This window comes from Leuresthes tenuis, unplaced genomic scaffold, assembly GCF_036924035.1.
Source record: "Leuresthes tenuis unplaced genomic scaffold, fLeuTen1.0.hap1 SCAF_1, whole genome shotgun sequence".
NCBI lineage: Eukaryota > Metazoa > Chordata > Actinopteri > Atheriniformes > Atherinopsidae > Leuresthes > Leuresthes tenuis.
The window spans coordinates 5,841,582-5,855,511 of record NW_027325355.1 but is presented as its reverse complement, the minus strand read 5'-3'; the positions used below and the strand labels follow the sequence as shown (position 1 = coordinate 5,855,511).

The following is a 13,930-nucleotide window of genomic DNA, read 5'->3' as shown; positions in this document are numbered from 1 at the left end:
AAAAAGCTTACAGCACCTGGTATTCCCAGGCGGTCTCCCATCCAAGTACTAACCAGGCCCGACCCTGCTTAGCTTCCGAGATCGGACGTGTTCAGGGTGGTATGGCCGTAAGCGAGAGAATCAGTCACAAATCAGCTTTATATAGATGCTGAAACAACATCTATCACTGTGTTCTGACTTCTAGAATATAATGTAACTGTTTAAAAATGAGCAATTTGTGATGATTTCATCTAACTAAGCAGCCTCGCTCTCTCTGTGTGACGCTGAACACAAAACTACACACAGGGAACAGAAGAGGTCGACAGACACTAAGTTATCTGAGAGTCTCACTTTCAGCTGCAGAGAACAAACACGAGAGAGAAGAACATGTGCAGGATCAACATCAGCCTCTCAAGCCAATTAGGTGAAAAACTAGAAGAAACATATGGTTCAAGCAGCTATATAATAGATATTTGTTACGGTGACTCAAACAGGCCTAACGTTAGCCTGTTCGGGCCATGGTTAAAGCGTGTTTGGGCGGTTTCCACCATAGTCCTGTGATTTTCTTAAAACCTTTTTACAGTTCCAAAGCCTAATTACTTTGAAAGTCCCACATTTGAAATGTTGTAGCACGAGTTTTCCGTTTTCACCAAGTTGACAGGATGGCATTTTGGCCGGACTTTCAAATTTGCAACGTGGAAATAACGTTTTTTCAGTGAACGCAGCATGAATGTGTCTGACGCAGAGAGGAGGATAAATGAGGTTTTTCAGTGTCAGATGTTGGGAATTTGTTTGACTTGTGTAAATCGCTCAGGAAGCATGACAATAGCCAACCAGCTGGGAAATGCTTGCTATCCAAATCTTGCATCCTTCTCTGGGTTCCCTTGTTCATGTTGTAACTTCTCTTCATTTGAAGGTGACTCAAAGATAAACACAGATTATCCCAACATTTCACACACATGGACTTTAAGAAAATGTGTTCATTGTCAGAGCTTCTTGTGCCATGATAGTTAATGTTAATGTCATTTTTTCAGTTCCCTCAAGTACTTAAAACACAGTCGGACTTTGGTCACTTTTTGGGGTCTAAGTTGTTTTCCAATGTGCAATTTTACTGTCAAAAGTATTTTTAAACCTCTGATTCTTTTTAAAAGAAATCTGTCACGATTTAAGTTTTGATTCATGTCTTGTCTCGTCATTTCCTGTTTTATTTTGAAATCACTAACGTCCCTCTCCTTTCAGGTACCTTGCCCTTCCTCCTGTGTCTGCGTCTGATTGTCTTCCCTGAGTCCAAAGTGTTTCCAGCTGTTCTCCTTGGCTCCTCTTGTGCTCTAATAGTCTGTGTCTCCCTTGTCTTGTGCCAGTGTGTTGTTTCCACCATGAGCCTCACCCTCGCCTCTTTGTTCCACAGCCACAGCTTCCTTCAGCCTGCAGTCGAGCGTATCCTTTGTTGTAATTTATTCTTTATCCGAAGCTTTAGTTTTATTACGCTCAGTTTCACAGCCTGGTTTTGTTCCTCTGTTTTTTGGAGGGATCTTTGTTGTAATCTTTTAATCATCTCCGTTAGCGGAGCTTTTGCGTTGTTAATTGTTTTAGTTTCATAGCCCTCCGTTAGTGGAGTGATTTTGTGTTTTGCTCTTGGAGGATCTTTGCGCCGCCGTTATAGGTGTGCTGATAGATAACTGTTAAGGTTTCATAGTGCCTCTGTTTCTGAGAGAGCTTCTTTTGTTTAAGTCCGCCTCGTTAGGAGAGCGTGCGAGTTTCTTATCTTTAATAGCTCTTTGTTTTCCTCCTGGAGTGGAGAGGCTTTTGGTTTGATCATTTTCACAGCTGCACTCTCCTCCTCCATAGTTATTGAGGAGAGTGCTCAGGAGTTTCACAGCCCCTTTCTTTGCTCTGTGAGCAGATCATCAACCTGTTGTTTATATGAATAAACAGTCTTGACTTTGAACTCGACCCTGCATCTGTGTCCTGAGGCCTCGACAAAATCTTGAGACATATTTTTACTTTGTCTAAATTTAAGTTTTAGACTAATTGTCGAGCAAATTGTTGGTCAGGAACATCCCTCGTGGGTCCAACTCGCCTCAGCTGAACTCAGATGGATCGTCCCAAGAAATCTACAGTACATACGATGTGATAGAAGTACAACCTACAACCCCTGTAGAGCTTCTGTTGCTGCTCTCTGTCACAGCTGTGGATTGTTTCTCCAGTCAGTAACTTGTTTGCTGCTCTGTCAGATAATGCAGCGACACGTGTTTCCTACAGACTGTCACAGACATTTTTGTGCTGTAGCTTTTGAATGCTGCTTTATCGACAGCTTAATTTAACTTAAAGCAGCACTTTGCTGCTTGTTTCCTCCTCTCTCCCCCTGCTTTTTCTGCCTCTACTGTCACTATCAAATAAAGCAGAAATGCCTCAAAAGAATCTTAAATGTTTTCTAGACTGATGTAGTCCAGCGGCTGGCTTCCAGCTGTTAGCATCACACCTTAGCTTAGCGCAGATCATGTTCACTTTTACAGATTATGCCACTGACTTGTATCCACTGCGATTGTTTGAGCTGAGCTGAGCTGAGCTGAGCTGTGATATTAGGAGCTGAAAGGCAGCTGCTGGGTGTACAGGAACAGAAAGAGACTGATCATGTTGTCTCACTGTGAAAATGATGGAGAAAGGGTTAACTCCCAGATCCTCCGAGTATTCCTTTAATGCACAAGGCTGGAAGGCAGTGTGGGCAGGACAGATGACATGGTGACAGTTTCCAACGTTTCCCTGCTGTAACGTCATGTTTTTGTTGGCTTTCATCACAGGATTGTGACACTGAGACCTGGGCACAGGTATCTGTCGGGCTGCTGGCTGTTGCCCGTGAAGATGTGCAGCTCACTCCAAACCAGCTGCACCTTCACCCGGTGTCGACTAGCATCATTGCTGAGGGAGGTATGGTGATGGATGGTCTGCAGAACCTGCCGGAGGCTCTTTGCCTCGTCTTTGGACTGTCACATGCTGCACATCTGGACCACCCTAAAGCATGAAAAACACTTTCTGTCACTGCAGGGAAGTAAATTGCTGCTGATATCAGACACACAGCTCACACAATGAAGGAAGTCTTCCTGCTCATGATGACAACCATGAGATTTTGAAAGCTGTGGCTTATTTGGAGAAGAAGTTTAAACCTTTAGAAGCTTCGTTTGTGCAGTATGCTGATAAAAGCCATAAATGTCCTCAGCTGACTCTCCTGTTGCTGGCCAGCCTGTTTCTTTCTGAGTCGACTCCGGAGCAGCGAGGTCTGTCGTTCCCTCATCTGCTGTTCCTGCTAACAAGCTGAAAATGAGTGGACAGCATGTTTATTCTGTGGGTGCAGGTGGTGAAGGAAAAGTGACCCATTCCTCTCCGGTGTGTTACCCTGCAGGGACACTCGGTGAAGCGTGCTTTTTACTGTCTGAACCGTGTCCGATCGGTTTGCTCTGCAGAGATCTGATGTGCAGATTTGTCTAACCTCTGCACCAGATGTTCTGCAGGTGGTGAACGTCACCGACCTCCACCAGGACACATTTACTGGTGTTCGTTTGAAGCTCAGCAGCCCTCGTGTGTATCAGTGGAAACCTGAGGACACACCAGTGATAACAGATCTGATGCAAAGCGTTTGCAGCATTGTTTCTCCAGTAGACTCAGATTTTATCACCTTTAGATTTACGCTGCACTGCTTCTGCGTCTAACGGGCCTGACAAACCTTATGAAGAGAACTGGTTTGGTGTGCAAAAAGAACCTTTTGTGACCGCTGATCTGTGCTGGAACACGTCTGCTTTGCTGGTAACTCTGACACCGGGCCAGGACAAGCTTTACATTCTCTACCACTCTGAACCTCGTGTTTCACTCTGAGAACACAAGACAAATGGCAAAGGACAGTCTGTGAAACAGAGAGAACACGTGTGACTGGACATTTACTCCAGACAAGCACCCTTTTTGTTTTTTTTTCTCCAAACTGATGACAGCAGAAGGCACATTGGTCCATGGTGGAAGCTCTTGGACAGAGTTTTAGTTATTTCTCACAAAGAAATATTCTTGAGCTGAAAATGGTCTCATATCTGGTATTTGGACTCAAACAAATCTGTTCTTCTGACACTACAGAAAGCAGAATTAGAGGTAGATATTTCCTGGAAACGTTTGCAGCAACAACTGCGATTAAAAAGTTAAATCTGTCAGGATGATGCTGCTGTCTCAGCTGAAATCAGCTTTTAATTCTATCTTGTTCTTTCCCTCTCAGAGAACACTGGCAGAACTCTTCTGTTCGGTGGGGCAGACCATCACAAGGTCCCACCCACCTGCAGAGCCTGGTAGATGCAGATGTTTTCAGAGCAGCTGGACGGGCCACAGGACATTCCTTTATTCATGGAGCTCCTCGCTTCGCTGGACTGAGCCCATCCATGTTGCAGCTTATCGTTGGAAGTAACCAGGAGTCTGCTGTATTTGAGCTTTCTGACTGCCCTGATCCAGATGTTGCTGATGTGGCGTCTGCAGCGAGTGTTCCTTCAAGTCATCGTTGTATTTTGTCATGACGCAACTTCTTGAAATGAACTTGAACTGATTATTCTGGTGCTATCATGCAGACATGTTGACTTTGGATCTACCACAGAAAGCATGGAGCGCATCAGTGATGGAACGCTGCCTCACGCTGTTAACTGGAGCTTGATAGTCAGAGGGAGCCGCCTCCACCGGAGCGATGTGAGCTGAACAGCCTGGCCTTCAGCTGGGCTCTTCCTCCCATTAATGATGACAACAGAGAAAATCCTGCAGCATGCGGTCTGAATAAATCAAAATGAAATGAAGTACATGTGGAGAAAGATTTGAATGTATATTAACTGCAGAACAAACTGATCCAATCGTCTCTTTTTTCCACCAACAGCTGCATCTAAATGATGCTTTGCAAACTCTCTGATCCTTTCTGTAGGTCATCGAACGGAGACCAACACAAATAAAGCAGCTACGTCAGGGGCTGAAAGACAGCGGTGTTCCCAACATGATCAAAGAGCGTCCTGCCCCAGCTGCTGTCCTTTTCAAACATCTGCACAGCCAGCTGTGGACTCACAGGCTGCTCACCTGAACATGCTGACTGCTTCCATCAGTACCAGCAGGGCTTTTATTGGGATTGTACTTATAAAAGTGGAATAAGGCTTTAAGTGGAACATGTTGCAGTTCTATCATTCAGAGATTACAAGCCTCCAATGTTCTATCCAATAAAATGTGCTTCTATAAAAGTGCTGCTCTGTTCTGTTAATAAACCCTTTCAGTTTACAGCCTCTGAGGCTGTTTTTACTTCTCAGACCATCCTGAAAAGGATCATGAGGCCGATGCCAGATAGTGAGGATGAGCACAGCAGCCTGGAGGAGACGTGCAGCTCAGGCTTTCTGAGAGACCACACTGAAAATGCTCAGATTGTAAATGTTCTCTCAGAGAAACAGACCTGAACAATGTTCATCTCCTAAAGCTGCTGCTGATTCTTCACACTGACTCCATATTTCTGAAACCTGGTGGTGGAAAATCTACCCGGTAACAGGATGGAAACATTGTTTTATTTTACCGCAGAAAGACCAGTTTCTTTTTACAGGTGAAGCAGAGATTCTTTGATCTTTGGGTAAACTTGAGAAAGTTCTGCTGTTCAGCATCTTATTGGCAGCTTTAAATACTTCTGACTGTGTCTCTGTGGGCTCCTCTCAGGAACTGCACCAACTCCTGAAGCTGTGGACAGGTTGGAGTATACCTCCCCAGCACCTGTATGCAGGAGTTCCTCCTGAAATGACCACGCCTGTAGCCTCAGCCTGCAGGACCTGCTGAAACTGCCTCTGAAGAGCCAAAGCTAGCAGACATTCAGAGAAAAGCTCCAAGCGTCTGTTAGAAGTACAGACTTTGGCTTTGGAATGATCTGATGTGAATAATGTGAGAAACTGAGCGTCTTTAAGTTGAACATTTCAAAGTTGTAGCAGTTAGTCTGTTCCTCTGTTTCATGCTGCTCATTGAAGGCTGTGGAGCAGTGAGCCATGTTAAGGCTTTACCTCATTAACTGGAAGTGTGTGAGGTTGGTAACAGTTCAGGAGAACTGAGAACAAACATTTCAATCTGAAGTTTTAGTTACAAATGTTAAAGTTTGGTTAATAAAGACGATTCAACATGAAGTGTTTGGTGCACTTTTCCATCCAGCAGTGTGTGAACGTTGGTGAACTCGTCCAGTTCTGCTGTGGCTGCATCAGCTGCTGTGGTGCGGCTGCATAGATGTGGAGTGCATCCATGAAGGGAACATCGGGGTCAGGTGACCTGGCCATGTTCTCGCTCAGGTGTCCTTCAAGCTGCACTTGGGCTCCTTCAACTCGGTCCGTTTCACCTCCGAGGTCATCAGAGCCGTGTGGTCCATCCCAGTCAGTCCCACAGTCTGCCTCCACCTGAACACAAATAAAACACCATCACAGTTTTAAGCTTATTCAATATTTTGTAGGCTTTCTGGAGACTTAAACAAAAGCTTTGGCATCTTCAGATGTTTCACTGAAACATTTTCAGTTGCAGTTTTAAACTGAAGCTATGAAATCAGTTCTCCTCAGTATAAATATTAAGTTCTGTAATCTAGCCAAATCATTTTAGGCCTTTTAAATGTATCATTTAAATAATGGCTCCTGATATGATGCACTCAGCTGTTTTAACACACCTGATCAGGATCCTGAAGGTGTGTGAATGATGTCCAAAGCTGGTGGGGAGACTGGCTGCCTGCTGCTCTCAGGCTGTGATGGTTCCAAGCATCCATGAAGAAGGCAAGTTGCCTCTGCAGCTGAGGCAGAAAAGCCCAGTGGAGAGCAAAGAGATGACTCATCATCAGGGGTCAAAAGCCCTTCTCTCTCCAGGCTGAGAAACAGAGTATGGAATGGGTCAAGGACTGGAATGGAAACATCTGTCCATCAGCGTTCTATCCTGGAAGAACAAGAGACATGATTCAGAGAAACATTCCAAGCAGGAAGAGAAGATGTTTCTGCTCTGAATTAGAACTTCTAGCTGCTGGATGTTATGACTCTACAATGAGGAAACTGATGCTCATAAGTTCAGTGATGGCTTTAGAAATGTGTGTCCAGCCTAATCTGGTCTTGGTGGAGCACTCGCCTGAAAAACTAAGTCTGAAAATGTTTGATGCTGCTGCAAATACAAACAGTTCCAACACAAGAAATAAGAAGAAGGAAAACATGTCTGAAGGTCTTTCCCCCTCAAATATACTTTACATTTAGTAAATATGAAAAAACAACAGGCTCTGAAGCAGATGACAGATGTCATTCATGCTTTGTTCAGTGTTTTCTGTCAGTAATGGAGGACAAAGCAGAGTTTGTGAATGAGGCCAGTGAGAGTCCTGCAGAGGAACAGCAGGATGAACGTTGGGGAATAATAACACTCGTTATGTGCTCTCCTGCAGAGCTTTTCTCATAATACATCGCTATGGAAACCTCACCGTTGGTTATGGAAACTCCTTCCTGTAACGTGTGAGTCTGGGTTCTCTCCTCGCTGTTCCACCATGAAATGGGCGACCTCAGTATTCTCAGCAGCCTGTCAGAGCGCACAGCTGATGGCAAACCAGACGTGTTGATGGCACCAAGGAAGCTCTCCAGCACTGGAGATGCTCCATTGTTTGTTGCAGCAGACAGATGAACAGTTAAACGGCTGAAGCATCTATTCCAGCGTGAAGGACAAAGAAAAAGAAGATATAATGCATCAGATCTAAATCTGAAGAAGGTTCATTCACAGCTTCTTTGACACAAAGCAGAGAGACTGCACTGATGCAGCTTACAGAGGACTTTCACATAAGGATCCACTTCATATCAGACTCACTTTGCAGCAGCAGTCCCCTGGCATGAAGGAATGATTTCATCATTCTGTGTCCTGTGTTTGGGGGACTTAGTTGGATTTCTGCAAAGACGGCATCCAGCTCTGCGTCACTCAGTCAGAACAACATGTCCGCCCTAAACCCCAGGAACTCCACCTGGGGAGTCTCAAGGTCGCTCAGGTTAGAATTCCACACTAAGACAGACGTGATTTCATGTAGATCTCATGGACAGACATCGCTGCCAAACATTCCCACAATGCACTTGGGCCTAACAGGTCTGGCAGTCTTTCCCAGCAGTGGATCCACTGACCTGTATGAACTGCCTTTCTGAGCTAAAATCATCAACTGGTTCACAGCTACGAGCCCTTAACTCACTGAACAAACTACAGCTGCAGCAGTGTTGTTCAGGCTGTTCACAGCAGAGTTAAACTGCAGTTTAACTCACTGATGACAAGGTCTTCTCCTCCTGCCTGATCCCATGAAGATAAACTCCTCTGACACACTGATCCACCTCCACACCTTCAGCACCACATTCACTGAAGAACCTCTGCATCCTGCACTCTGGTCAGTTCATTCCTCTGTATCTTTATAGAAAGTGTCTTTCTGTCTGAGAAACACTCAGTGTTGAGCAGAAAGTTCACTCTGCACATACCTGCCTCTTTCATTCAGAAACACATTTTCAGCTTCATGGATTCATGGAGGGATGCACAGATATATCGTCCTAACATCGGTATCAGCCAATACTCAGCTTGTTATCTGCAATCGAGGAATCAGCAGAAAGGATAACATGAACCGATGGCATTGACTGATGTTGAGCTGGTGTTGCAGGAGCTTTGCCCTGAAACTGACCGGCTTGGCCTACAGTTGCAGATTCAGCAAATATCCAGTAGATGGAAGCTTAATTCCACAGCAGGCAATCTATTCTTCACAAGAACATTTTGTTTGGGTATACAAGTACTGAAGTCATTGAGTAGGTAAGAGTTTAACTTTTGAAACTGTGACTCCATTCTTCACCCTGGGCTGGGACTCCTGCCCCTGGAAATCTCCTTGACGACACCTCCTCCTGAATCTGATGAATAGCACCAGAAGTCATCTGGGACCTGGCTTGGCACCTCCTTCCACCACAGGCGCAACTGCCTCGGCCGCCGGATTAGTGGCACAATGTTCAAGGAACTTAGCTTTCAGAGCAGCCCCCAGGCCAGCGAAGAAGCTTCGAAACTTCTCCTCGCTTTGTGCCACATCTCCATAGTCGGGAAATGCCTCCACGACCAGCAAAAACGCAGACTTGCTCAAACAGGTTGGAGGAATCCTCGCGAGCTCACTGGAGTAGTCGCCGCCATCTCCCGTCCCTCCAGCCAAGGAAACTCCGGCTTCCGTCACCAGCAAAAGGAGCGGGTAGATCCACCAAACAGAGACCAACTGAACTTGACAGGGTCATGTCTCCACGCGGGGGGCAACACCCATTCCGAAATACCGCCATTCCGACATGCAAACGTCCCACCATTCCGACAAGGCTTTCAGTTTAAGGAAATGTGCGTTACTCAACAGGCGAGTCCCTTCTTTCTGTTCATGCAATTTATATGTTTAACACATGTTTACAGATAATTAAAAACACAAAGTCTCGGCAACTGGAGGAGGAGAAGCAGACCGCGGTGGTTTTCAATCACACACTCCAATGCCACTTGTTTCAACTTCCGAAAATTTAATCCAGGAAAAAAAGGCTTACAAATATGGACCGAAACGGCTCCATAACACGCACAAGAATCCAAAAGAAACGAAAGTTAACTAAAAGAAAGCAAATACGCAGCATGAAGTGGTCAAAATTGGTTTTACGCATGCCTATGTGCGTCTGGCACATGCGTCTTCGGGCGCTCCCACGTTGGTTTGTGGATGAAAGCTATATGTTCAGCTGTAATGTCATGTAAAAACAATCTCTACATGACATTTACTCCCAGGTGTGACCAGTTAGGTCCTTAAGATATCAACAGGCTGTATAAAGCCTTGCGCAACGGCTGTGTGTTTGTGCCAAATGCGCAAAGCCCCTCCGCGCTTCCCATAAGTACTCATAAATCACGTGAATTACATGAATAAACGTTTTTACTGCATTTTGTTGTGTTTTATACGTTCTATGCTGTCGTTTCTCTCCTCTCCTATTGGCAAGGCAAGGCAGAGTGCTCGCAACTGTGTCCTGTGCAGTAGCCGTGATCTGTAATTGCAATTATTACTTTTGCATATGATGACAGCGGGCAAAAGACGCATGGGCTCTGTGGAGAGCTCCGCTCCATCTGGCTGCTGTGACAGCTCACTGACACTGTATTTCTGCTTAATCAGTTTCAGTCTCGCCAGAGTTACATTAATATCTGTATTTTTATATTTGACATTTCAGGGGATTTTGATAATAGAATATTAAAGTTTGTTTGCAAGGCTGATATGCCGGCGCAAATACGCGCGCCGGCATATCAGCCTTCATTAGTGTAAAATGTTTTGGGTAAAACATAGGCTATTAAAAGGAACTGTCGGAATGGCGAGATGTCGGAATGGCAGCATGTAACCTCTCCACGCCGCGTGATGCTAACTTAGCCTCGCGCTAACTCACACAGCAAGCTAACTTCCATGGAGCGGCAAAAGTCTAAACATATAAAAACATCACCTCTGCCACCAATGTAACCGAGCTTGCTGGGTTCATTCAACTTAACACTTAAAATAAAAACATTAATGGAGACTGGATACTGAGTTTAACTTTCAGAACCTGCCGCCCCCGTTTTATTACTCCTCCCAGAATGCACTTTTCCAGCAGGACATTTGACATGAGAATACAATACAATACTGTCTGTTACACTTTATTATTAAGGTTAGTCATTTTAAATCAAAGAAAGGGGGATACAAGTGAAAGATATTGGTACGACTGGATTAATATAACCAAGCGTCGCTTTGAAGATACTTTGCCTCTTCACATAACGTGTCCATGGGGTGTTCATGACAGGCAGAGACACAGATGCAGCGTATACTGAGGTTAAAAAATGTGCGACATCTAGTGGTTATTAGAATAACTGCACGTGAAAAGAAAAATGCTGGCCATGACATATTTATTCTTCTTTTTTTAAAAAAATCCTTAACCACGCTTGTTTTCTAATAATTTATATATATTTTATTACTAATAATTTAGCTAAGTGAAGCTCTTTTCTAAAACCAATCGGAAAGTGACGATGTTTGAAGTGAACTTGTTTGTTTACGTGTAACCGTGGCAACCAACAAAATGGCGTCCATGCGGGGGAGAGTCGCGTTATTTGAACATGCGTTTTAGGCTATACTACCTTTGTTTTGTGACTCTGACCAGTTGATGTTATTGCCTAAATCCAAGTATGAATTGATAAAAAATGTGTTAAAGGAAAGTGTTGATATGTTCTTAAAGAATTTTGAAGCAGTGTCGGTCTCACTTGACTTAAGTCAGTTGGTTGACAGATGAGTTCAAAGGCATTCAAAGGGACGCTACAGATGCCCACAAAAGCACAGGTGTGTCTGCTTGTATGAACATTGGACATCACATCAGTGATGTAAGTTGCTGTACTGTAGAGATTTTTGTGGAGCCCAGGAGGAACACCTGCTCAAAGTTAATGCACCCCGAGCCTCGGGGCTGTTGTAAGATTAAAAAAATGGAGTCCCAAAGCTGTAAGCTCTGGACTCCAGGTGGTGGCTTAATGTCTTCCCCATCTGTCAGGGCATCCTACCGGCCACTTCACTCAGAGGAGAGGAGCGAGACACCGGCCAGCCGCCACGATCCGGGACCGACGGAAGCCGCCCAGGGAGGCTTCGGCGTCGGTCCTGGACCGAAGAGCCGGCCGATGTCCCACCCAGCACGCTCCAGGCCAGGACAGTCTATCAGACTCCATAACTACCACCTGTATCACTGCAGGAGGGGCAGAGCCCACTGCAGAGACCCTGGAAGGAGTCTGATAGAGAGGCGACCCTTCACGGCTCCTCGAGGGAACGTGTAGGATTAAACTTTCAGTAGTCCTACTGGCCCTATTTATATGATTTCTACGTTCGAAATATGATCACATGACCAGTAGACACCGTCACTGTTGCCCCGGTTTTTACCATATATGGAAAAAAAGAACTCACAGAACCTTCCATAAATGGAAATCTGCAAACGTCAAACGAATATCCCCAAAATAGGGGTCTATCAGTGACATGATTGGTCACGTGTGCAGGTGAGGTTGGACGTGCATGCGTCACCCCAGCACCTCCATGCTCCATGGAAACATGGTCGGGATCAACATCAGCCTCTCAAGGCAATTCTGTGGTAAAATAGAGGAAACATGTCACAGTTCATGTTCATGTCACAGTTTATGTTTTAATAGTCTTGCTTTCAGGTTATGTTCAAGTCATGCTTGTTCATGTTCATGCCTCATAGCCACAGTCTTGTTATCTTGTTATCAAAGTTATTTATTCATAGTCTTGTCACAGTCACAGTTAATCATAGTCTTGTCTTATTTTTTCCATATCCTTGGTTTTTGTTAACGTTAAGTATTTTTGAATCCGGCTCTGTCACGCTTTTTGTTCTTGCTTTTTGCTCCCTGTTTTTTGGAATAAAACTTTTTGTTGAACATAAAGAACTGCATCTGGGTCCTACCTCGCCACGAATCGTGACAAAACATATGGTTCCAGCACCTATAGAATTGGGAGAAATGTGAGAAGTAAGTGAAACACTGATGCTAGTTCATGTTTAACAGCTTTAGCCCATTAAATACACATCTCTTTTAAAGGTTAACTGTTCTGGCCAACTGCTTAATAATACTTTATTTGTTTTATTACGTAGGATAATGTTTTGTCCTTCTTGTGGATTCAGCCTTGAATCAGTTCATGTGGCAAGGACATCAGATTATTGAGTCCTGATAAGACAACTGAAGGCAGTGTTTAAAAGACATTTTAAATTGGACTTCACAGTATAACTACACATTCATCTGAATACATGATCTCTGAACAACAAGATTATCATTGATCCACTTACTCTCTTAATGAAATCTGATTACACTGTGAATCAGGAAGCACAGTAAGATGTGCAGTGGAGTCATTACACAACTCTGGGAGTTTAAAAGAGAAGCAGAGGCAATCACACTTCCAAAAGAATAAAACACCACTGAAAATGTTCCACTTTGGCAAAGGTGAAAGGTTGGGAAAGCCAGCAATTTGGTCCACTTCAAACTTTGTGTCATGACAGCTTTCTGATACCATTTCTATTTAGAATTCCAGAGGTCCCATTTTTAGATTGAGAATGCTTGGTCATTGGAGAGCCTGCAGGACCTGATCGTACACAGCAGCACCATGCTGCAGACTGCAGGGTGTTTTAAACGTGTTGGGTCAATGGAGGAAAAGCGTTCAGTTATCAATGATTACCTTCAGTGGTATTTAATTGATAAGAACCACACAGCATTTGAAAGGTAGTTTATTTTATTGCTCTTGCCCAGAAAGAGTTAAACATGTGACTGACTGTTAGTTAAAATCCTCTGTATTATTGCATTATAGCTTCAAAGATGGACTTGACAGCTTGCAGTTTGTCACAGCACTGCAGCAGTATCCTACAGTCCTGACCCCTGTTCTGTCACTCAAGTGAAAAGTTATCTGCCACAGACACAGAAAACTTATTCCAACCCCAGCTTAGTCCTGCCTGAAGTAACAAGAGGAAAACAAGAAGTTTGTGGGCAGACTGCCTTCTGACTGCGAAGGTTGGTCAGTTTAATCTTTATCAACATAAAATATCATCCCAAGTCTTGTTTTAGATTGACATTTTCAGTAAATTAGTCCAAATGCTTTCTACTTTTAGAAAGAGACACTTCAGTGACCCTGGAGGAGATCTTCATGCTTGCCACATGTGTAGCAGGCAAACCTCCTGCTGGCACGGATCCTGGAGCGTCCCTTCAGCTCCTCACCAGTTCAAACTACCCCATGGCAAATACATGTGCCAACACATTAAAGCCGCCTGTCTCTGATAACTGCAACAGCTTTAAAGCCAACATGAACTTTGGAATTAAGAATTCCTGCTTTGGATGCTTTTAAACACACTGAACTATGAACACCTGAAATGTCCCAAAAGAAAAAGGTTTTGTT

General features: G+C 44.3%; 1 pseudogene; it reads right to left on the bottom strand.

Annotated features, from left to right (window-relative positions):
• Positions 1 to 4: 4 nt before the first annotated feature.
• Positions 5 to 113, bottom strand: LOC140298776 (5S ribosomal RNA; annotated as a pseudogene).
• Positions 114 to 13,930: the final 13,817 nt, after the last annotated feature.